At 45.4% G+C, this 22,492-nt stretch overlaps 1 long non-coding RNA gene across 1 annotated transcript; it reads right to left on the reverse strand.

Annotated features, from left to right (window-relative positions):
- Nucleotides 1-889: 889 nt before the first annotated feature.
- LOC307068159 lies at nt 890-19,985 on the reverse strand. Its single transcript, XR_013811433.1, has 3 exons — nt 19,809-19,985; nt 18,417-18,485; nt 890-1,133 (listed from the first exon to the last, which is right to left on the reverse strand). It is a non-coding gene; the product is annotated as an uncharacterized lncRNA (long non-coding RNA).
- Nucleotides 19,986-22,492: the final 2,507 nt, after the last annotated feature.

The following is a 22,492-nucleotide window of genomic DNA, read 5'->3' on the forward strand; positions in this document are numbered from 1 at the left end:
CCCGCACGCCTAGAGCCGGTGCTCCACAACAGGAGAAGCCATTGCAATGAGAAGCCCATGCACAGCAATGCAACTAGAGAAAGCCCGCACGCAGCAACGAAAACCCAATGCAGCCAAAAATAAATAAATAAATTTATTTTTTAAAAAAAAGAAAGGAAGAGGTTGGCCCTGCTGACACCTCGAATTTGGACTTCCAGCCTCCAGAACTATGAAACAATAAATTTTTGTGGTTTTAAGGGACCCAGTTTGTTGTACTTTTTTATGGAAGCCCTAGAAAACTAATACACACTGCTCTGATGATGTTCAACCTCGGCCAATTCCAGAAGAGAGAAACAAAGAGATTGTCAGCCAGTGTTTACACTAATTAGCCAAAGTCTACCCAGATACCCAGACATCCACTGTCTCCACGGGCGGCCTTTGCTCTGCCCTCCACCATTTTTTTTTTCTTTGGCCTGCACCAATTTTGATGCAGGACCCTCTTTGGGGTGGAGAGAGGATGGAGCCCTCAATATCGATTTTTCTAAAGAGCTCTTTGTGGCAGAAATCTTTTCTTACCAGCTCTCTGAATCCTTTTCTATTCTCAAAGTGGCTGAAAGAATCTAAGTGTTGCAGAACAAGTTCTCAGAAATTCCTGATGAATATCTGCCTCTGGTGATTTGTCACCTCTGTTTGAAAGTTCATATCTGTTGTATCTTGGTGCTTAAGACTTTATTTCAACAAATGTTGAAAGATTAAAAGACAACAGAGGCTTGCACACACGATCAAGGAATGAGAATCTATTTTAAAAAAAACAACCAAAGAGATTTGAAAAAAGAATGAAACATAATTTCTAGAAGTAAAACGTAGACTCATCAGAATGAAAAACCTGATGGACATGCAGTGGGTAAGGTTCAGCTGCCACCAGAAGAGATCTGACAATAATTCAGTCCGTTAAAGAACAGAGTGGTTTATTTCCCTCTGGTGTCATAGACTGAGGTGAGCCGTCCAGGTTGGCGGGCAGCTCTGCTCCGTGCGGTCATTCAGGGCCACAGGTTCTTTCCATCTTCTTTCTCATCCATCCCCTAAGACATTAACCTCATCTGCTCCCAGGCACAGGTGACAGAACAGTTCTTTTTCTTCCAATCCTTTTCCAACTATTAGTTTCATAAAATACAAAAAAAAAATGAATAATTTGCAAAATGATTACGTGCTTAGGTATTGTGACAATGTTGAATTGCTATAAAGGGTCAAAACAATTTTCTCTCCATTTTTAAACTAATCCCATTGTAAGCCATGAGTTTATGGACCTTTGAGTAGTACCTTTTCATCTCACAAGAAGGAGACAAGGTGTGGAAGAGACACACCCATTGTCCACACCACTTCCACTCACATCTATTGAAGGCTTAGGGTCCTGGCCACATCCAGCTGCAAAGTAGTCTGGGAAATTCCATGGAGCTGAGTAGCCAGGTGTCCAACTACAATCGTATTAATACAGAAGAAGGAGGGGACGATATATTGTGTACAGTCAACCGTCTCTATCACAAATGGGTTACAAACATACTGGATGGAGTGCATCAGAATGTCAGTGAACTGAAGGATACAGCCAAAAAAATCATCCAGAAGACCCTCCAGAGACAAAGAAATGGAAATATAAAAGACATGCTATGAGTCTTGGAAAAGGCCCAACAGAATGGGGAAGAGACAATATTTTAAGCAATATAGACCAAGAATTTTCTAGAATTGTTGAGAGATTCATGAAGCACAGAGAATCCCACGCTGGGCACTGTTGTAAAGGCTTATATATTAACACATTCAATGCGCACAACAACCTTATAGGGAAGGTATTGTTATCATCACCATTTTACAGAGGAGGACATTCGAGGCTCAGAGAGGTTAAGTGACTTGCCCAATGTCACACAGCTAGTAAGGAGCAGAGGTAGGTTTCCAGAGTCTCTTACCACACTAGTCTTTGAACTTTTGAAAAATCTGTACTGTTTTAACAAGAACAACAATGACAATGTTTTAAAAAATATACTGAATGTTTTTATTTACATCTAATTATTTACTTTAAAACTTACTCCGGGTCAATAGACCTAAATGTGACTCCATCCCAAAGACTAAATTCACACTACTTGGAAATATGGTAAAATTGGGGTACATTTTCATAAATCTCTCCTAGAAACTCACCCCCTCAGAATAATAATAAACCAAAAAATAGAGAAAACGTCATTTTCAGTGAAACTGGGAAACAGCTGCAGCTTCACAAACCCTGAAGCCTCGAGAGCAGGCACTGCCTATTTTCGTCTGATGATCAGAGTCCACAGAGCCAGGTCACACTTGCACCATCGTTCTCAGTGACCACAAGGAGATACCATCTTCTGTGGCCTGAGAGGTGTCTCAAGAAACCATCTTGTTGTGCCTCACGGAGAGACAGAAACACATGACCGCTTTCCTCCTTCCCAGTTTCTCTCTTTTCTCAGGGCTCCTCTTTCCCAGTTTCTCTCTTTTCTCAGGGCTCCTCTCTCCACCCCGAGCCATGCAACGGGGAGAGGGCAGGCCTCCCAGTCCTGACTCGCTTACCAAGAAGCTGTGCAACCCTAGGCAAATCACCCTACCTCTCTGGACATCAGTGTCCTCACCTGTAAATGAGAGGCCTGATTTGCGTCAGCAGTTTTCAGACCTTCCCAAGACTCCAATCCTTTTCTCCTTACAAAACCTGTGCCAGGAATCGCATATGTTGCAAGGGGAACGAAAATCAAACCACGGGAGCTGAAGCAGAGAGGCAGGGGCGAAGGCCCTGCCCACTGGGCCTTCTGATCACCTCCCAGAGACTGGGCATGAAAACCCTTCAGACCCCTCAGAGCAGTTTGGAAATCACCCGTTTCTGTGATTTCTGACATCCTTTCCAGCTGTAATAGCTGCTCATTGTCTCGGGAGCTGAACGACTAAATATTGGTCTCTGCTCTCTTCTTTGGAAAAGAACTGTCCAGAGGAAGGGGAGGGGAGGAACGCAAAAGGGAGAAAGAAAAAGCCCAAGGAGCGTTCACACCAGAGCTACACGTTACAGCTGTCTTTGCTTGGTGAATAATTAACGTGAGGTAACTAAATAAGACATTTATTAACAAGAATTATGTAGCCATATCCCTTTTATGCACCATCCCATTAAAACATCTTGCCAAGAAAGGGCCATTTGCGGCCATGGGTCTCACCTGGGCAGCAGGCGGAGGGGAAGCCAAGAAGCCCACTCCCCGCAGGCCCACTCCCCCCAGGCCCTGGTGGGAGCTCTGGCTTAAACCAAACAAACGTGTCAGCCCCCTGGGTAAGCCAGTTTGAAGGATACCAGCAATGTGGAAACATGGAACAGGATCAAAAAGCCTCTTCTGTCTCGAGGGCCACACAATAAAAAAAGGGTTCTTTTTTCGGGCCATAAGAAAAGAATTCCTTTAAGCGCTCAAGCTGACATTTTCATGAGAAAACAAATTGGGACGATTTCATTTACTGCCTACAGATACTCAATGACCTGGAGAGAGAACTAAACAGCTCCCTCACCGCCCTGGCCACAGCTGTTACTTTGCACTTGTCTTTTTCGCTTCCCTACATATCCCTCAGGTGCCTAGAACATTCTTCTATTTATTTATTCGGGGTAATTTGGAGAGCGAGTATTGTGTCTATCTGCCATGTGTTTTCTCTCAACGTCGGTAGCAAAGTAATTCTTACACTTAAACGACACCAAGGGGTATTAACATGGCAGTGCAGTGACGTTGCAGAAAAGAGCCCATCTCGGAGGAGCTGTCCCTTGCAGAGTGACATCTGCTCCTGCAGGAACCCCCGCCCCCATGAACACGGCGCCCCCCAACACTTGTCCCTGTCGCTGGGCGCTGCTCTTCTCCCAGACCTTCAAACTCACTTTACTGTATTGCAGCAAATCCGAGATCTCACCACTTCTGAAACGCTCCACTGTTTTCTGTAACTTTAAGAAACACAAAATTCCTGCCCATGAAATTTTGACACTATGCTTTCTTAACATTCAGAATGGTTATGTTATACTTATCCTAAGACATTCTTTTAGGCTTAATTAGATGTAGGACTGGGTTGTTTATGGCTCTTGTGCCTACATAAAAATGAAGATACATGCTCGATTGATTGATTATGGTATCTCTACAATCTCTCCAAGCTGAGAGGCCAGCTCTTCTGAGTCATCAGTGTCTGTGCTCTTTCTTGGTTTTTCATCCCTTGCGCCCACCAGAGTGCTGGTGACGCTGGGTTTCTTATCGTGGGTCCTCCGTTGTCAGCAGGGTTTTCTTCCAGTCACGGAAGAAATTGCATTCATTCTGCAATTTTTGATGTGGACACTTCCTTGGTCTAACGAGAGATGTCAGTGCAAGTTTTCAGGTGACAATTGACACGTATTCCTTTCTCAAAGGAATATAAACACCAGAGGATTTCTCCTGTGTGCAGGCAATGACAGTACATCACAACTGCCACCTTGTCAAAAGGCAGGGTGAGATGCTATCAATGCTCAGACTCATCCCAAATCCGGAAACGGGAATGTGCGTGTCTTAACCCCGAGAGACCACGGGGTAGATGCTGGCTCCTTGGAACGTCCTCTCTCTGTCCCTCAGTCAAGCCGCTCCTCTTGTTCTTCACTACCCAGGGGCCTTCTGCTCTAGGTCGATCCTGCCCTCCTTCAGGGCTTGTCTCTCAGTCTGTAATTACCCATTTACAAGTCTGGTTACCATGCGATGGGAGGAATAAAAGATGTATTGAAAAAGGTGCATGTGTGATTGCTGATGGAATTTGCACACAGAGGTACGTCCATGTGCAGTCAAGTTTTATCCAGGTGTAAGGAATGAACAGAACTGTAAATCATTTCTTCAACCAACAAATTTTTTTTTTAATTTTAGAAACTATGTTTGCTTTCAGAGCTTTATAATTATTTTCTATAGATTTCTGATTTCCTTGTTATGCTCTTTCTAAATTCACTTTTTTTTTCAGGTTTTTTTTTGTAATTGAAGTATAGTTGGTTTACAATGTTGTGTTAGTTTCAGGTGTACAGCAAAGTGACTCAGTTATAGATATATATATTCTTTTTCATATTCTTTTCCATTATGGTTTATCACAGGATAGTGAAACTAGTTCCCTGTGCTCTACATTAGGACCTCGTTGTGTATCCATTCTATGTATAATAGTTTGCATCTGCTAATCCCAAACTCCCGATCCATCCCTCCCTCACCCCCCTCCCCCTTGGCAACCACAAGTTTGTTCTTTATGTCTGTGAGTCTGTTTCTGTTTCATAGATAAGTTCATTTGGGTCATATTTTAGATTCCACATGTAAGTGATACCATGTGGTATTTGTCTTCCTCTTTCTCACTTACTTTGCATAGTATGTCAATCGACAAATATTTTTACACCCCTTTAGGTAGTGTGCATTTCAGTAGGGGTGACAGATAATAAAGATATGTATATTAAAAAAGACAAAACAACAAAAAACAGAAAAAGATATGTATAGTGTGACGTGACGTGATATGATCTATAATAGGTACCAATGAGTTACATCAAAGAAGATAAAGCAGGGAGAGAGGATCGAATTTAAAAGAGTAGCTTTAGATAAAGCTTCAGTAAGTCTTCTCTGAGTAGGTGACATTTGAACTGACCCCTAAATGAAGAGAGAGGAAGGTCATAAAAGTATTGACTCCTGAGGGAAGAACTCCGCAGGCCGGTGGGAAGGCAGAGGCCCAGACACGGAAGGATTTGGCATATCTGAAGGATAAAGGGTCTGGAGTGCCGGAGCACGTGGCAAGGATGGCTGTCCTAACCAAGGTGACGGAGGCAGCCAGAGGACAGATCTGTGGCCTGAAAGCCACGCGAGAGACACTCTGGACCAGTTAAACTGGTCCGTTGTCCTGGGTGCTCTCCAGAGGAACTCGACTGCGCTGATTCCCTCGGGGATTTGGGGGCCAGTGTCCCAAACGGGACCACGAGTGCCCCCCGCCCCCAATCTCCTTCCCCCACCTGGTCATCATTTACTAAAATCCCTGCCTACCCAGAGCTCCTCAGGGCAAGTATATTCGTGCTTTGAGGTACCTTCTTGCCATAAACATTGAACAAGAGGGACGTGCAGGGCACGATGCTTACAAAGAAGCACTTTTCTTTGTCCCCTTTTCCCAGTCCTTTGCCCACTGGGACCCCTGGCCCTGGATGAAACTTCAAGGAGAAGCTATAGACACTCATTCTCCATCTGGATGGGAAAGTGGCAAAGACACGAGGTCAAAGAGCCTGGGGCCTCCAAGGATCGCTGAAGTCATCTCTGAAATCCGTCTGCTGCCGCCGAGCCCTTAGCGTGACCCCTGGGAGTGGATGACGAGATCGAGAAGTCTACTTCCAGCCCAGACTACTTCAAAAGTCTGCCGTGACTTTCAAACACGGACACTGCCTGATACTTCCACTGAGAAGCTGAAAGCAGGGTCGGGGGTGCAGGACAGACCGACGTACAAGGTGAGCTATGCTTTGGAAGACGCTACCAGGCTTGCGCACTGGCTTATGTGTTCTTTCGGTTTTCAAGTGATTCTAAACAAACCCAAATTTATATTTCTATATTTAGCAGCCCCCAGTTTGATTCTGATCCTGTCTGGAGACTGCATGGCCTTCTGCCAATGATGAAATTAGCCTGTGGGATATATATTGCTCTGAGCTAACCAATGGGCATGGGATATTTTTAGCAACTGTAATATAACGTTGGTAGAATGGTGCGTTTTTCTGATTTTAAAGTAATCTCTAAGATGGTTTTAAAGTTGTGTCCCTTATTAACCACATAAAACCCACAGGCCTCTGCAATAAGAGAGAAATAGATTGGGTTCTTGATCACTGAGGCAGGTGAGACCAGAGTACATCTGTGGAGGAAGCCTCTCCAACAAAACACATACTCACGGCGGGTCCAGCAAAGGGCACCTCCTTCGCCACATTGGAATGAGACGAGGAAGAGGTTGGGAACACGGGTAAGAAGCCTTTCTGAAACAGCCACTTCTGTGTGCCCTGAGCAATCCACTTACTTCCTGAAAAGCCTTCCCCGTCACCCCGCACACCCCCTGCTGGACTCTTCCCCATACCCTGAGCTCACCCATCTGCACGCTCTCCTCACACGGTCTCTTCTGCTGGGATGCTCTGTCCTCATCCTGTCTGCCAAGGCCCAGCTCAACACTGCGTTCTCCACAAAGCCTTCTCACCTCGGTTCACGGATGGTAACAAATATTCCACACCTGTGTCAGAGGTTATCCGGCGGGGAAACTTGGTATGAGGTACGTGGGAACCCTCTGTACTATCTTTGCAATTTTTCTGTAAATCTGAAACTGCTCTAAAATAAAAGGTGTATTAGACACACACACACACACACACACAGCTCTGCCAGCCTGCTGTTTAATTGCTACTGAAAACAGGAGGACCTCTGCTGTGAAACCTGCTGAAAACGAGTTCTATAGATGGTCACCGTTAACCACATCTGCCTCAGGAGAGAGCACAGAAAACCCCAGAGCCCAGTGACCGGGCTGTCCCTGGGGGCAAACTCTTCTCTTCTACTCTGATCCCAAGACCAGACCTGCCCAAATGCATGGGGAAAAAGAGGTTTCACACAAAGGCCTAAAAGATGGATGAAACTATATGAACGGTGTTGGATATCATTTTGAACAGAGAAGAAAATATCATCTGACACCCAAAAAAAAATTGTACGAACCTTCTGGGAAAGTACTATGCTGATATCTACTAAATTGAAGAGTACATACACCCTTTGACAAAGCAGCTTCTCTTTGGGACTCAACCTTTAAAAACGAGCTGCAGGACTTCCCTGGTGGCACAGTGGTTAAGAATCCGCCTGCCAGTGCAGGGGACATGGGTTGGAGCCCTGGTCTGGGAAGATCCCACATGCGGTGGAGCAACTAAGCCCGTGCGCCACAACTACTGAGCCTGCGTGCCACAACTACTGAAGTCCACGTGCCTAGAGCCCGTGCTCCGCAACGAGAAGCCACTGCACTGAGAAGCCTGTGCACCGCAACGATGAGTAGCCCCCGCTCGCCGCAACTAGAGAAAGCCTGCGTGCAGCAATGAAGACCCAATGCAGCCAAAAATAAATAAATAAATAAATAAAAACGAGCTGCAGCAGGACGTGAAAACATGGAAGCGAGGGTTCTCACCGTGATACAGCTCAAAGAGGCACAGGCTGGGAAACCCCTGAACACCCATCCACAGGGAAAGGGCGGGTTAACTGCAGTAGAGACAAGCTACAAAGTCTTATCACGATCCTAGAAAAGAATGAGCCCTTCAACCAGCAGGAGGTTCCCGATGTCTCCTTAAGTAAGAAAAACAAGTCATGGAGGAGGAAATGGGGAAGGGGAAATGGGGAACGGCTGATGAGTGGGTATGGGGTTTCCTTTGGGGTGATGCAAAGGTTCTGGAATTAGATAGTGATGATGGTTGCACAGCATCATGAATGTACTAAAAGCCACTGGGAAAAAATAAAATAATATAAGGCTCACTGAATTGTATACTTTAAATTGGTTAAAGTGATGAATATCTACCATATGAGTATTTTACTTCGATCTTTTACAGTGATAATGAATAAATCCTACATATGTGTGTGTTTTCAAAGAGGTGTTCTGAGAACTCCTTCTGGGTAAAGAAGACACTTGGTGTTGATGAGTTGCTGCAGGAGGAGAAAAGGGCTGCTTGGAGGCCAAGGTTTGTGTGGAAGGAAGACATCTCTCCAAGGGGAAAAGGAAGGGGTGGGCAGGGCACTGTGTGGGGAAGCCTGAGCGGGGATGTGCCTCATGACTGGGGCTCAGAGGAGAGATTAGGGAGGAACCTGTCCAGTGAAAATATCTGGGGGGAAATTCTAAGTGCTGAAGGATGTCACCCCTCTACCACGACTTCACAAACCCTCAGTGAAGCATCAGACCTGCTTATTGATGCTTAGCTGAGGCATCCTTAGTGTGTTTCATTTTCTTGTGGAAGCCAAGGAAGAGGATGAGGTTTAAGTCAAGATCAAGATGAATCAAGATCAAGGGTGAGCCCATGGGGACCTGGAGGACAGTCTACAGTGGGTTGTGCTTCTTTGGAAGGCAGGTCCTTCTGTGTCTCAGTTAATTGGGGGCACACCTGTTCCATGAGGACATGGTTGGGGTCTTGTCCATCCTTGTCATCCCTGTAGTACTTAATACAATGCCAGGTGTGTAGTAGGTGTTCAATAAACACATTTATGAAGTTGAATTGTATTAAGATGGATTTTAAAAATTGAGATATAATAAACATATAACACTGTGTAAGTTAAAGGCATTTCCCAGACAACTTTGCAGTTGGATGTGGCCAGGCCACTAAGCCTTCAACAGATGTGAGTGGAAGTGGTGTGGACAATGGGTGTGTCTCTTCCACACCTTGTCTCCTTCTTGTGAGACGAAAAAGTACTGCTCAGAGGTCCATAAACAAACTGTCATGGACAGTTTTCTCCACATCTTCACTGGCACTTGCTATCTCTTATCTTCTTGGTTATGGCAATTCTAACAGGTGTGAAATATCTCATTGTGAGTTTTTTGTTTTTTTTTTTTTTTTGCGGTACGCGGGCCTCTCACTGTTGTGGCCTCTCCCATTGCGGACCACAGGTTCCGGACGTGCAGGCTCAGTGGCCATGGCTCACGGGCCCAGCCACTCCGTGGCATGTGGGATCCTCCCGGACTGGGGCATGAACCCGCATCCCCTGCATTGGCAGGCGGCCTCTCAACCACTGCGCCACCAGGGAAGCCCCTCATTGTGGTTTTGATTTGCATTCCCCTGATGATTAGTGATGGTGAGCACCTTTTTATGCTGTTGGCCATTTGGATATCTTATTTGGAAAAATGTCTATCCAGTTCCTCTGACCAGTTTTTAATCAGATTGTGGGTTTTTTATATTGAATTTATAAGTTCTTTATATATTTTGGATATTAACCCCTTATCTGATATAGGGTTTACAAATATTTTCTCCTGTTCCATAGGTTGCCTTTTCATGTTGTTGATTGTTTCTTTTGCTGTGCAGAATCTTTTTAGTTTGATGTAGTCCCACTTGTTGATTTTTGCTTTTGTTGTTTATGCTTTCAGTGTCATTTCCAAAAAAATCATTGCCAAGACCAATGACAAAGGGAGGACCAATATCCCCCCTATGTTTTCTTCTAGGAGTTTTATGGTGTCGGTTCTTATGTTTAAGTCTCTAATCCATTTTGAGTTAATCTTTGTGAGTGGTATAAGATAGGGGTCCAATTTCACCTTTCTGCATGTGGTTATCCAGTTTTCCCAACACTGTTTGTTGAAGAGACTATCCTTTCCCCACTGAGTGTTTGTGGCTTAAGATGGATTTTTTCCCCATTATTTCTAATCCAGAGATAAGCTGAAGCTTGCTGAGTTAACGCTCATCCCCAAAGTCCAAAGGACATAAAAGCCTCTGTCCAGCCTTCTCTCCGTCACTCTCCCTTGGAGCCTTTCCTTGGCCCAGCCCTGTCCACTGCACTGCCAGGTGCACAGGACCTAACACAATCTTTATCTAGCATGGCAACCTGTGGGCATTATATTCAGGCCACAGACCAGGGTGTGGGGATGAACTGTCACTGCCCTGGTGGCCAGCAGAGAATCAACTGATTGCTTTCCAGACCAGATTCCTCTTCTCCCCTTACGGCTCCTTGGGCACCATCCTGGATTTGCACCCCACGCCCCTGCTGCCCCCAGACAGGGTGGCAAATAGCACACATGAGCGGATCACACCCTTGGCCTCACACCACGTGGAACAAGTTTAGAGTGAAGGTAATTGTCTCTGACACCTGCTCAGTTCTGTGCATTTCACTAAATTCTTTCACGGGTGGCATTATTTTGACCTCACCATAACCCTAAGAGGTACACAGGCAGCTTTTATGAGCCCTGTGCTATGGATGATCAAACTAAAGGTCAGGAAAGTTGAAGATGCAGCAATCAATGGGATTCCCACTCAGAATCTAAATCACAGGAGCAGTTTTTGTGAGTTAGTTCTGCCCTTCTGGGAACAAAATCTACCAGCTGAAGCCAACGTGCTTGTTCGTTCATTCAGTCACATGTCCATTTGCTAATCTTTGTATTCCTCCCACATGGCACCCTGTTTAAGATAACAGTAAGCCTCTTTTGGCACATGTCCTTTTCTAAAAATGGAGCATACCATCAGTTGTCATGATAAGCAGGTCAACAATCAAACTACAGTGTTAAAACTATAATGCTATTAATTGAATTAATATTTGTTGAGCACTTGCTATATGCCAGGAGCTGGGAAGAGCCAGGAAGGTGGTTGTGGTGTAGAATTTCAGCAGTGCATGGGAGCTTGGCACCTGGAGTCAAGTCCCGGCTCTGGTGTTTGAGCTTTGGGACTTGGGCAAATTATTTAACGTTACAGGGTGTCACTTTCCTCCTCTGCAAAACGGAGATCATAAGACATCCTTCACAGGGTGGTTGTGAGGACTGGATTAGTTAATATATGTAAAAGTTTCAGAATGGTGCCGGGTCAATGGTAATTTCTCAATAAGCGTTAGTTATCTCTATGACTAGTTGTTGCGTTTAGGAAGCTGTGATGTAAAAGGCAGAGTCTACAACTAGAGGGAAACTGAGATAGTTTTCAATTATAAACTTCAGATAAAATCTATGATTTTATTTTTAAAAATAATTACAACCTACCAACATATATATAGATGGTCAATTGGCTTTTTGTATTTTTGGGTTTTTTTTTTGCAGTTGGCAGGCCTCTCACTGCTGCGGCCTCTCCCGTTGCGGAGCACAGGCTCTGGACGCGCAGGCTCAGTGGCCATGGCTCACAGGCCCAGCCGCTCCGCAGCACGTGGGATCTTCCCGGACCGGGGCACGAACCCGTATCCCCTGCATCAGCAGGCGGACTCTCAACAACTGCGCCACCAGGGAAGACCTGGTCAATTGGCTTTTGATAAATGTACAAAAGGAATTTGATGGGGAAATGAGAATCTTTTCAACCAGTGGTGCTGGAACAATTATTAGATAGCCATATGCAAACAAACAAATCCCCATCCTTATTTCACACCATACACACAGTTTAATTCATAGTGGACAACAGACCTAAACGTAAAAGCTAAAATTACAAAACTTCATCCCCAAACACTCCCTCATTCTTTTGCAGTCTCTCCCTTCACCCTTGATCACCCATTACAAGCTTGCTTTTGGTCACTACACTTCTGCTTTTTATAATATAAGAAATGCCATATAAAGTGGCATCACACAATATTTAGTCTTTTGTGTATGCCTTTTCTGCTTAGCATAATGCTTTTTTCTTCCAGTTTTGCTGAGATACAGTTGACATACAGCACTGTATAAATTTAAGGTTTCCAGCTTAATGACTTGTCTTACGTACATTATGAAATATCATCACAATAGGTTTAGTGAACATCAATCACCTCATAGAAACAAAGAAAAGAATTTTTTCCTTGTGTAAGAACTCTCAGGATCTATTCTTTACAACTTTCATCTATACCACACAGTAGTATAAACTACAGTCATCACTCTGTACATTAGACCCCTAATAGTTATTTATCTTATAACAGTAATTTTGTACCTTTTGACCACCTTCATCCAATTCTCCTTCCCTCATCCCCCAGCCTCTGGGACCCACAAATCGGATCTCTTTTTCTCTGAGTTTGGTGTTTTGCTTTGTTTTTTAGATTCCATATATAAACAAAATCATAGAGTATTTGTCTTTCTCTGTCTGACTTATTTCACCTCGCATAATGTCTTCTAGGTCCATCCATGTTGTGGCACATGGCAGGCGTTCCTCCTTTTTATGGCTGAATAGTATTCTACTATGTATATCACAACTTCTTTATCCATTCATCCATCGACAGACACTAATTTAGGTTGCTTCCGTGTCTTGGCTGCTGTAAATAATATCATAATGGTTTTGAGATGCATCCACGTTCTTTCACTTTTCTGAAGTTTGTTCATTTTCATGGCTGAGTGGCATTCTGTGGTATAGACAGACCGCAATTTCTTAATCCATTCACATGTGAACACTTGGATTATTTGTAGTTTGGGGCTACCATGAATAAAGCTGCTGTGAATATTTGAGTACAGGTCCTTGAATGGACATGTTTTCTTCTCACTTGGGTAAAGAAATACCTATTCACAGGATAGGAGAATGTTTATAAGAAACTTCCAAGCTGTCTTCCAAAGTGATCATACGATTTTGCATTCTCACAGCCTCTAAGCCAAACTGGGAGGAAGATGAGGACGAGAAGGACCACTGGGCTGGCCTTGGACCTTCTAAAGAGATGCACATATGGTGTCAGATGGAGCAAAAGAGCCATCTCCCCTCCTAAGATAGAACCTTAAGAAGACAGAGACAGAGCTGAAGTACAGAGCAAACGAATACCTACTGCTGGAGCCCAAACCAAAGGCAGGGTCTCATGTTGGCATAATCTCAACACATCTTAAAGGCAAGAAAAAACAATTTTCTTGCTCTGCAAGCTCGTATTCTTCATCGCTGTGTTCAGTGCTTGGCATGCAGAAGTACAAATATTTAGGAAACAAGAGGATGGGGATTATTCTACAGACAGACCAAGAGCCCTCCTTGTGAAATGTTTCCATTATGTGAGTATTTGATGCATATTTGCCTCATTTGTTTAAATTCATTAGACGAGCACTGAAGTCCCCATGAAACCCAACGGTTCTGTAAAAGGCCGAGGCAACACAAACAGCAGTGGAATGTTCTGCAGAAGTGTCCCCTGCACGTCCCTTGCTGACCTCATCGACCGCGAGGCCGCACAGACCCAGACACACAGGGCTGTGATCTAATCGGCAGAGGAAAGCGAGCGTCGCATGCTGGACGGGGCTGGGACGGGGGAAGGGGACGTGGGCAGCTCGGAAGGCCTGATCCTCGTGGTTACAGGCGCTCAGGCCAGAATCGGCAGGTGGCTGCAGGGGCAGGGTGTAGACAGGCGCCCAGGGCCCGGGGGAGGGCTTTTCACGCGACACCCCACCGCGGACGGGAGGGCACATGGGGCTTCTGGCAGTTCTCTCTGCCTTCAACCAAAGCAGCTCTGCTTTTCAGTGTTCTCTCTCTATATTCAGGTTTACACGAGATTTTGTTGGGGTTTTTTTTAAAGCATTTTCTTTCTAAGAGCAATTTGAAAATGACTCATTCAGAACTACATCCCCAGGTCAGGCCTCTACAGAGTAGAGGTAACAAAAATGAGTGAAGAAGATGGAAAAGCATATAAAAGGGAGTGGTGAGGACTGCACAAACTGGAGGACACCCGTCCCCTAACTGGCGGCTGCTCCACGATGCCAGTGGGCTGGGGGGCTGAGGGACTGAGAACCTGGTGTTTCCAGACCTGCCCATTTTCAAAAGAAACCAGAAAAACCGAACTTTACATAAAAAGTCTCAATTATTAACTGTCATCAGCTAATTCCATTTACTTTAATGTCTGGTTCCAAAGCACATCAATGACCAGGATTTGCCTCTAGGTCACTAATTAGCTCTGGTCTGGAGAATACTAGAAATGATAGTTTTCCATTGGAGGCGGGTGGGGCTCACACCTTCCAGGAAGGCGGAAGCTGCTTCTGTCTTTGTATTTTCTCGTAATCATCATACCCCCAAAGCTTAGCACAGAGCCGGACACATTTAGTGCCCCTAAATATTGGTTGAAGGACTGACTGGATCACTTCCCCCCAGGCTCCCTCTGTTTGCCCAAAAAGAAGCCTGGAATCTGGAACAAATCTCCACTTTTGCTCTGATATCCAGGTGGCAGCCCTGACCCTTCAGGAACACAGAGGTGAGATCCAGAAAGCCATTCCTGGGCACACCTGGCACATTCGTGTCTTTCTGGGCACCAGTGAGTAATTTTAAAAGGACAGGCTGTAGGTCAGCCTGTCAGGGGCACCACTCTGCAGTTCCCAGGCCCTTTTAAGGAGCAAGTAACTTCTGCTTTGTACCAGCAAACCTCTCCCCGCCACCAACACTTGTACTTAGGGATGATGGAGGCCTTGCTTCTCTAAGGAAAGGACATTCGAGAAAAATCTTGAAGGATAATATGGATGGATGTCAAAGGGCTGAGTCAGTTTCATCAGATGCCCCAAGAAAGCCGAAAGCAAGTACTCCCACACTCCAAAGTGAGGGATTTGGCCGACTTTGCAGGACTCGCAAAGGAAATAACTGAATGATTCTGTGACCCGTAGCCCACCTTGACCTTCCTAAAAGCTAAAAATAGGTGAATTTGGGAATCAGGGAGAAATTGTCTTTTAAGAGTACTCAGTGGGTGGTGAGGTTGGAAGGGCATTTTCCCTTTGTCTAAGCCTCGTGCTGTCATGGAACCATCTGGAGAGCTTCCCTCACATCTCCTGGAGTTTGGAGGGCTCTGCGGACTGTGTTCAGGAACTTTCCATCTTCCTATAATGGTGCCTCTCTCTAAATAAGAGAAGCCGTGGCTTTCAGCCCAAAGAGGAAGACATGTCCACCCATATAGGGGACAAAGAATGTGTCTAATGGATCAGATGTGGGTCACAGGAGAGAAAGGACTTTCATGGGACCACTTAGGTCCTGCCCGAGAGATCTGCCCAGGGAGGTGTGATGGCCCCAACCAGAAGTGGGTGGTTAGACCTGGATTCCTAAGGGCAGAGGGAGGAGACAGAAGTGGCCGCTGGAGGGAAATGTATCTCATACGCTACAGGCATAGCTGACTATTCCCAGAGCAGACCCCAGAGGACCCACAAACGCACCCCAAGAAGAAGAGTCAGCTTTGCCCATCTACCAACTTGCCATGGTCAGAAGCAGTCAACATTCGATGACACAAATACTAGTCATGCCAAACCTTTCCTGTCGCCCACCCGTCCTCCCTCCCCTAATTAAGACCAGGAGGGTCAGAAATTTCAACTAGTAAGCTGGGGGCAGGGCAGCAGGAAGAGAAGTACAGGGGAAAAACAGAAGAGAAGCTTCCCACTCACACTCCACCCAGTGCAGACACACACACACACACACACACACACACACACACACACACACCACAACTTCCACAATAGGTAAAGCTGGGATGAGAGAGGGGATAGAAAATTCAACCTTGAATAAAGTTGAAAGCATTTTTTCCCCTTAAACATTGCATTGGACTGGATATATTAATTACTAAAATGAGAATATTCTTTTTTTTAAATTAATTAATTAATTAATTTATTTATTTATAGCTGTGTTGGGTCTTCGTTTCTGTGCGAGGGCCTTATCCAGTTGCGGCAAGCGGGGGCCACTCCTCACCGCGGTGCGCGGGGCCTCTCACTATCGCGGCCTCTCTTGTTGCGGAGCACAGGCTCCAGACGTGCAGGCTCAGTAATTGTGGCTCATGGGCCTACTTGCTCCGTGGCATGTGGGATCCTCCCAGACCAGGGCTCGAACCCATGTCCCCTGCATTGGCAGGCAGACTCTCAACCACTGCGCCACCAGGGAAGCCCATAAAATGAGAATATTCTTGAAGCTAAAAATGACCCAAAGCCTTTTGAATTCTTAAGAATGAGCTCGCCAACTCCATTGATGGCCCAGGATTTCATCAAAGTGCAGAGGAGACATTCTCCCCAGAATGTTGTGGGAAAGAACAAAATGGTTAAAGTAGAAGTTTTCTGATGTGGAGGAAGAGGGGAAGGCATTCTGGACCTTAGGACTAGGATGCCCAAAGGCATCAAAGGTGGGAGGCTATGAGGTAGGCTGATGAGGCCAAAGCAAAGCAAGTGAAGAAAGTAGACGGGACCAGCTCACAGGGAGACTTGTTTCCAATGCTCTGAAGTGTGTCCTTTGTTCTGCCGGAGGCAGATGTGGTCCGGTGGGAACTTTCAGAAGGTGAATCTGAGGACAGTGCGGGCAGAGGCTAGAGGCCCTCTGAAGGTCATTACAATAATCCCAATGAAAGACGAAGGGCTGAACCAGTACAGCTGTGGTTGGAGTGGGAAGAGGATGGATCTGGGAACCTCTCTGGAGGGAGAATGGACAGGAACCAGGCACCCACTGGATGGGAGGAGCTGGGGACCAGGAGAAGTCAAGGAGGGCAACTTCTCGGAGCTGGGGCAACAGGGAACCGAATGGTTCGATAACCCGGGTATGAAGTAGAGAAGGAGGAACTTGGAAGGAGAGTAACGAGTTTCGAACGCGTTGAGTCTGAGTTGCTATTGACAGGGAGTTCTTGGGAAGATGTCTGAGAAGCAGCAGGAAATTCTGGTGTTGGAACCCCAGAGAGGTCAGGGCTGGTGAGAGGGAGGCCCTTCTCCCAGCTCACCCTTCTTCTCCTGGGAACAACTCCAGCAGAAGGCATTTGTCCACCCTTGGAAAATTCTCCCAATTATTTGTTAATCCATCTTAGCGGTAGAGGAGAAAAATGGATCTCCTTTTAACATTTTCATTACGTTAATTCTAAAATTATACTCTCCTGATTTCCAAGGACTTCCAGTGCCTGGGGTTGATAGGTAACCACATAACTTCACCCTCTGTATCTAATGCTGAATCACTTATGCCTTGTCCAGGGCTCACTCCTGACATGGGTTGTCAAACAGAAATAGAACATGCACATCCTGCATCTGGGGCTGAAACCTTACAGAGATTTCTATGGGCTGCCATAAATAATCCCCAATGTCCCTGGAAAGGAGCTCTGTGCGCAGACAGGGTAGGGTCATTGCAGATTTATGGCAGCGGGCTCTCCAGGGCCCGGGGCAGGGGCCTGTGGATTGTGGGAGGTCCAAGGAGCAAACACTACAGAAGGATGGCTGGTCCTGGGGCAGTGACACCTAGCCACCTTGAGAGCCATGTAACAGATGCTTCCATTCTCTAGCTTTTTTTTTTTTTTTTTAACAGTGACTTTCACTGCCAGAAAAAGAACTGGAGGTTTATGGAAATCTGGATGTGTTTTCTGACCGGCACATTCAAGTCTGATACCGAGAACACTGAGACACACTTGTGCTCTTATGTGATAAAACATCTCCTGGCTACACAGCATGTCCAGAGGTTGGCCTTAGATGAGTGATGCCCTCCCTGCCCGGGTGATGATTCCTCCCCATCCCAGCTCCCTGTTTATGTTTTCTCATCTCCCATCCCCTTGGCTTCCCTTCTCTCTCCCTCTCCTGACCATCTCTTAATTTTCCTACAGAGCCCCCTTCTGGCGCATAGTCTGTGGTACTTTATTACCTCTCAAGCCCTTTATTTTCTCACATCTTGCAGTGCTTCTCAAACTCGAATGTGCAAATGATCCCCCAGAGGCTGTTGTTAACATACAGCTTGTGGTTTAGTATCGGGATCTGGGATGGAGGCCTTCACATCTTCAGGCCTAACAAACTCACAGGTGATTTCAATGCTGTTAATCCACCAACCTCACCTAAAGTAGGAAAAGAAATCATGGATGGCAAAGGATGCTCACCTGCAGGGCTATCTTCCATGATCCCATGCTTCAGTGGTAAAGGCTGCTCGTAGAACTGTGTTGGGAGTTCTGGGGAAGAGAAGAGAGTAGAAAATCAATAGAGAAAAATCAAAGAAAATTCAACAAAATTGACCAACCTTTAGCTAGACTGACCAAGCATAAAGGAGAAAAGACTTGAATTAAAATCAGGAATAAAAGAAGCAACATCACTAATGACATTACCAAAATAAAAAGGATTATAAGTGAATACTATGAGCAACCATATGCCAAAAAATTAAATAATTTAGATGAAACAGGCAAATGCCTAGAAAAATACAAGCTATACAAAACTGACAGAAGAAGATATGGTAGATATAAATAGGACTATACAAATAAAAAGATTGAATTAGTAATCAGAAAATTTCCCACCAGGAAAAGCCCAGAGATAATTGTGGAAGGAACATAAAGTTGGATAAGTTTGAATTTACTGATATGAGCCCCTTAAACAGAAATTCTGGACTTGATGTTGTAGCCCAAGGGGTTAGCAAGCATCCTCATGGTACTTTTGGTGGTTGGTGGCTAAAACATGGACAAAAGGATGGTAAATACTAAACGAAGGTGAAAAATCAGAACTGCTTTGGTATACTGTAGAGGAAGGTAGCCAAAGGCTTAGGGAGATTGGAATGTTCGAGCGGATTTGTCATGTAAGACCTGCTCACTTACTGCAGGAGGGTCCAGAGGACACACCCATCCCCACGACTGTGAGAATATACTAGGGGAGCCTAGCATCCTTGAATTGCTCTGTGCTTGTTCATCTCTGATGGTGAGAAGTTACAGTGGAATCTGCTGCCAGTGAGCTGGGATCCTTCAATACAAGAGGGATCATTGGATTTTGGAGTGGCAGGGACCAAATGTTGGCCCTTAATTGCTGAGGACAGGTGGGTGTGATGACCATAATGGACAGTGGAGACAAATATGCGATCAGAAGAGCCTGAGTCACAGAGACCTCTGGCACTGGCAGGGGGTCACGGTGTGCCAGAAGAGAAAGCGAGGCGCAATCTACAAAATGCTTACTTGACCTGTATAAGCAGAGGAGTTTTAGGCTGAGTGAACAGAAGTCTAAGTTGAATCACCAAAATAAAGAGTCATGGCTCCCTAATCAATTCCCCAGCTTGAGCCGGTTTACAGAATCAGAACCCCTTGAATGAAGGGAAGACCACCGTGTCCTATTGAGGAAAGATGCCAGTACACTGCCAAAAATGTACACTGTTAATCTTTCTCCTAGCCTTCCCCCAAAGGCACCTACAGCCTTTCACCAATGACTGTGCATTGGAGAAAGAAAGTAATCAGACTTTTGGGAAATTACTGACACCAGCTCAGAATGACACTAATTCCAGGAGACCCAAAATGTACCTGTGGTCCACTAGCCAGGGTAGGGGCTTATGGAGGTCAGGTGTTCAATGGAATTTTAGTTCAGGTACATCTCACAGTGGGTCCAGTGCCTCTCTGAACCCATCCTGTGATTATTTCACCCAATCTGAAAAGCAAAATTGGAATAGATCTACTCAGCAGCTAGCAGAATTCCCACCCTTGTTCCCTAACCTTGCAAGCCTGGGGTAATGTTCTTAGGAGTCTGTATATGCTCTAAATCACCATTTAAACTATGTTGCTATTTCCCCCATAGCCTAGATTCATGGGTCCAGGAATCAAGAGGTGGAAATGGCAGTGGTACCACTCACTCTTACCCCTACTGATCCGCTAGCAAAAGTTTTGCTTCCTGTTCCCATGACCTTACGCTCTGCTGGTCTAGAGGTCTGAGTTCCAAAGGCAGGAATGCTTCCACCAGGAGATACAATAGTGATTCCATTAAACTGGAAGTTAAGACTATTCCCACCCGGCCACTTTGAGACCCTCACGCCTCTGAACTGACAGGCAGAGTCAGGCGTTATTGTACTGGCGAGGGTGGTTGATGTTGACTCCCAAGGGGAACTTGGATTCTACTCCACAGCAGAGATGAGGAAGAGTTTGTCTGGAATCCAGGAGATTGTTTAGGGTCTCAGTACTACCCTGCCCTGTGGAAAACGACAATCCAATTCAGGCAGGACCAGTCCTTTCAGGAATGCAGGTTTGGATCACCTCACCAGGCAAAGAACCATGACTAGAAGGTGCCTGTTGAGGAAATATGGAAAGAATAGTGGAATAAGGTAGTTATAAATATCAGCTACAGTCACATGACCAGCACAGACTATCACTGTTATGAGGACTATCACTGTTGTATTTCTTCCTTACTTTGTTATGAATATGTCTCTGTAGGTGTATGTAGCAAATACTTTTATTTTCTTCTCTTTTCCCCTTATCATCTAATACAGGCTGAGTTATATTATATTATTATATAATATAATAATTATTTTATATATTAATATAATACAGATATATTAATAGTAGTTCACTTTATATCATATTATTTAAGTTGTAGGATATCAAGAAGACTGAACATCACTCAGGGACCTTGCACCCTCTTCTGTAGAAAGGGTAAGCATATTTTTTGTTGTCCACAGGATCGTTGTACCATGTAAGCTTGTGTGGTGCCAGATGGGTAAAGAGTTGGGTTGGGTAAAGAGTGAAATTACATCAGGGTTATGGTTTGGAAACCACACCAACAATGAAGAGGGGCAAGAAAATGATCTCAGTGATTGACCATGGATTTTAAGCCGGCTATGAAGGAAGCAAGAACAGGAGAGGAGTGAGTAACCGTGAGGAGATGGTGAGATCAACGGGTGGAAGGTTCCACTGGATCCAAGTGCGTTTGGCACCAGGGCTTTGCTCCTGGCCAGTAACTTCACCGTTGTCGTCATTCACACATTAGATTCCCCTTATTTCCATTCTAAGGAGGAAGGCATAAATTAATATTCAAATAATAAATGAGATGATTTTACATAGTGATAAATGCAAGCAAACAAATAAAGCAGGGTGCGGGCATGGAGAGTCGTGGCAGAGGTGAGGGCTGTTTACCCTTGTTGGTCACAAAGACTCTGAGCTCAGGCACTTGCTCTGCAATCACCGTCTTTTGCCAGGCTCCTCCCCCTCTTTAACAAGCCCCAATCAACTTCTGCGTCTTATCCCACCCTTGCCAGCTAACTGTGCTTCCTTCTTCCCTGGGAAGCATCCCCTAGCAATAAGCTCCTCTGTGTTTACTGACCTCTGCCTCCAAATGTTTTCTCTTTTGCTCCAGCCAGGCCACATTTCTGTCTCCACAAGTGAAAGACCTCTCTCCTGGTGAAGGACACCCTCTCCAGCTCGCTCCTTACCCGGCATGTTTGATCTTCTCCTACTGTCCTGCTTTCAGACAACACAGATCTTCCCGTGTGGAAAAGAATATTCTCTTGAACTTTGGTGCTTTGCTCGGGAACACCCAGAAAGGGACCCCAACCCTGAGTCTCCTCACTTGGGAAATACTGAGAGTCTGTGCTGTGGACCGATGTGGGCGCCCACCGAAAATTCACATGTTGAAACCCGCATCGCCAATGGGACAGAATTTGGAGGTGGCCTTTGGGCGGTAACTAGGGTTACAGGTGGTCATGAGGGTGGGGTCCCCGCAGTGGAAGAGGAAGAGATATACTACCTCTCTCTGCCATGTGAGGACACAGTGGGAAGGTGGCTGTTACCAGCCAGGAGTCAGCTTCCACCAGACACCATATCTGCTGGCACCTTGACCTTGGACTTTCCAGCCTCCAGAACTGTGAGGAATAACTGTTTGAAGTCCCCCAATCTAAAGTACTTTGTTATAGCAGCTCCAACTCACTAAGATAGTCCCTGCACCTCTCATCTTCCTCCACAACGCAGCTTTCTCTCTGGCCTTCCTCTTTCTTCCTTTCATTCTTGGCTGTGTATCTAAGTGACTTTTCTCTTTTCTCTTTTCTTTACTTCCAGCCTTCTAGTTCCAAGTCTTCTTCCAAGTTCCCTCACAATGCATCTCGCATTTGTTCTTCCAGCTGTAGTCCTACCGTACCCATGAGAGTCCACGCCCTTACCACCCAAGAGTAAAAATCTTTAACAGCCTTCTAACTTCAGAATCACCTCCTGCTAATCCATCCTGC

Source organism: Hyperoodon ampullatus (assembly GCF_949752795.1).
Source record: "Hyperoodon ampullatus genome assembly, chromosome: 19".
In the NCBI taxonomy this organism is placed as follows: Eukaryota; Metazoa; Chordata; class Mammalia; order Artiodactyla; family Ziphiidae; genus Hyperoodon; species Hyperoodon ampullatus.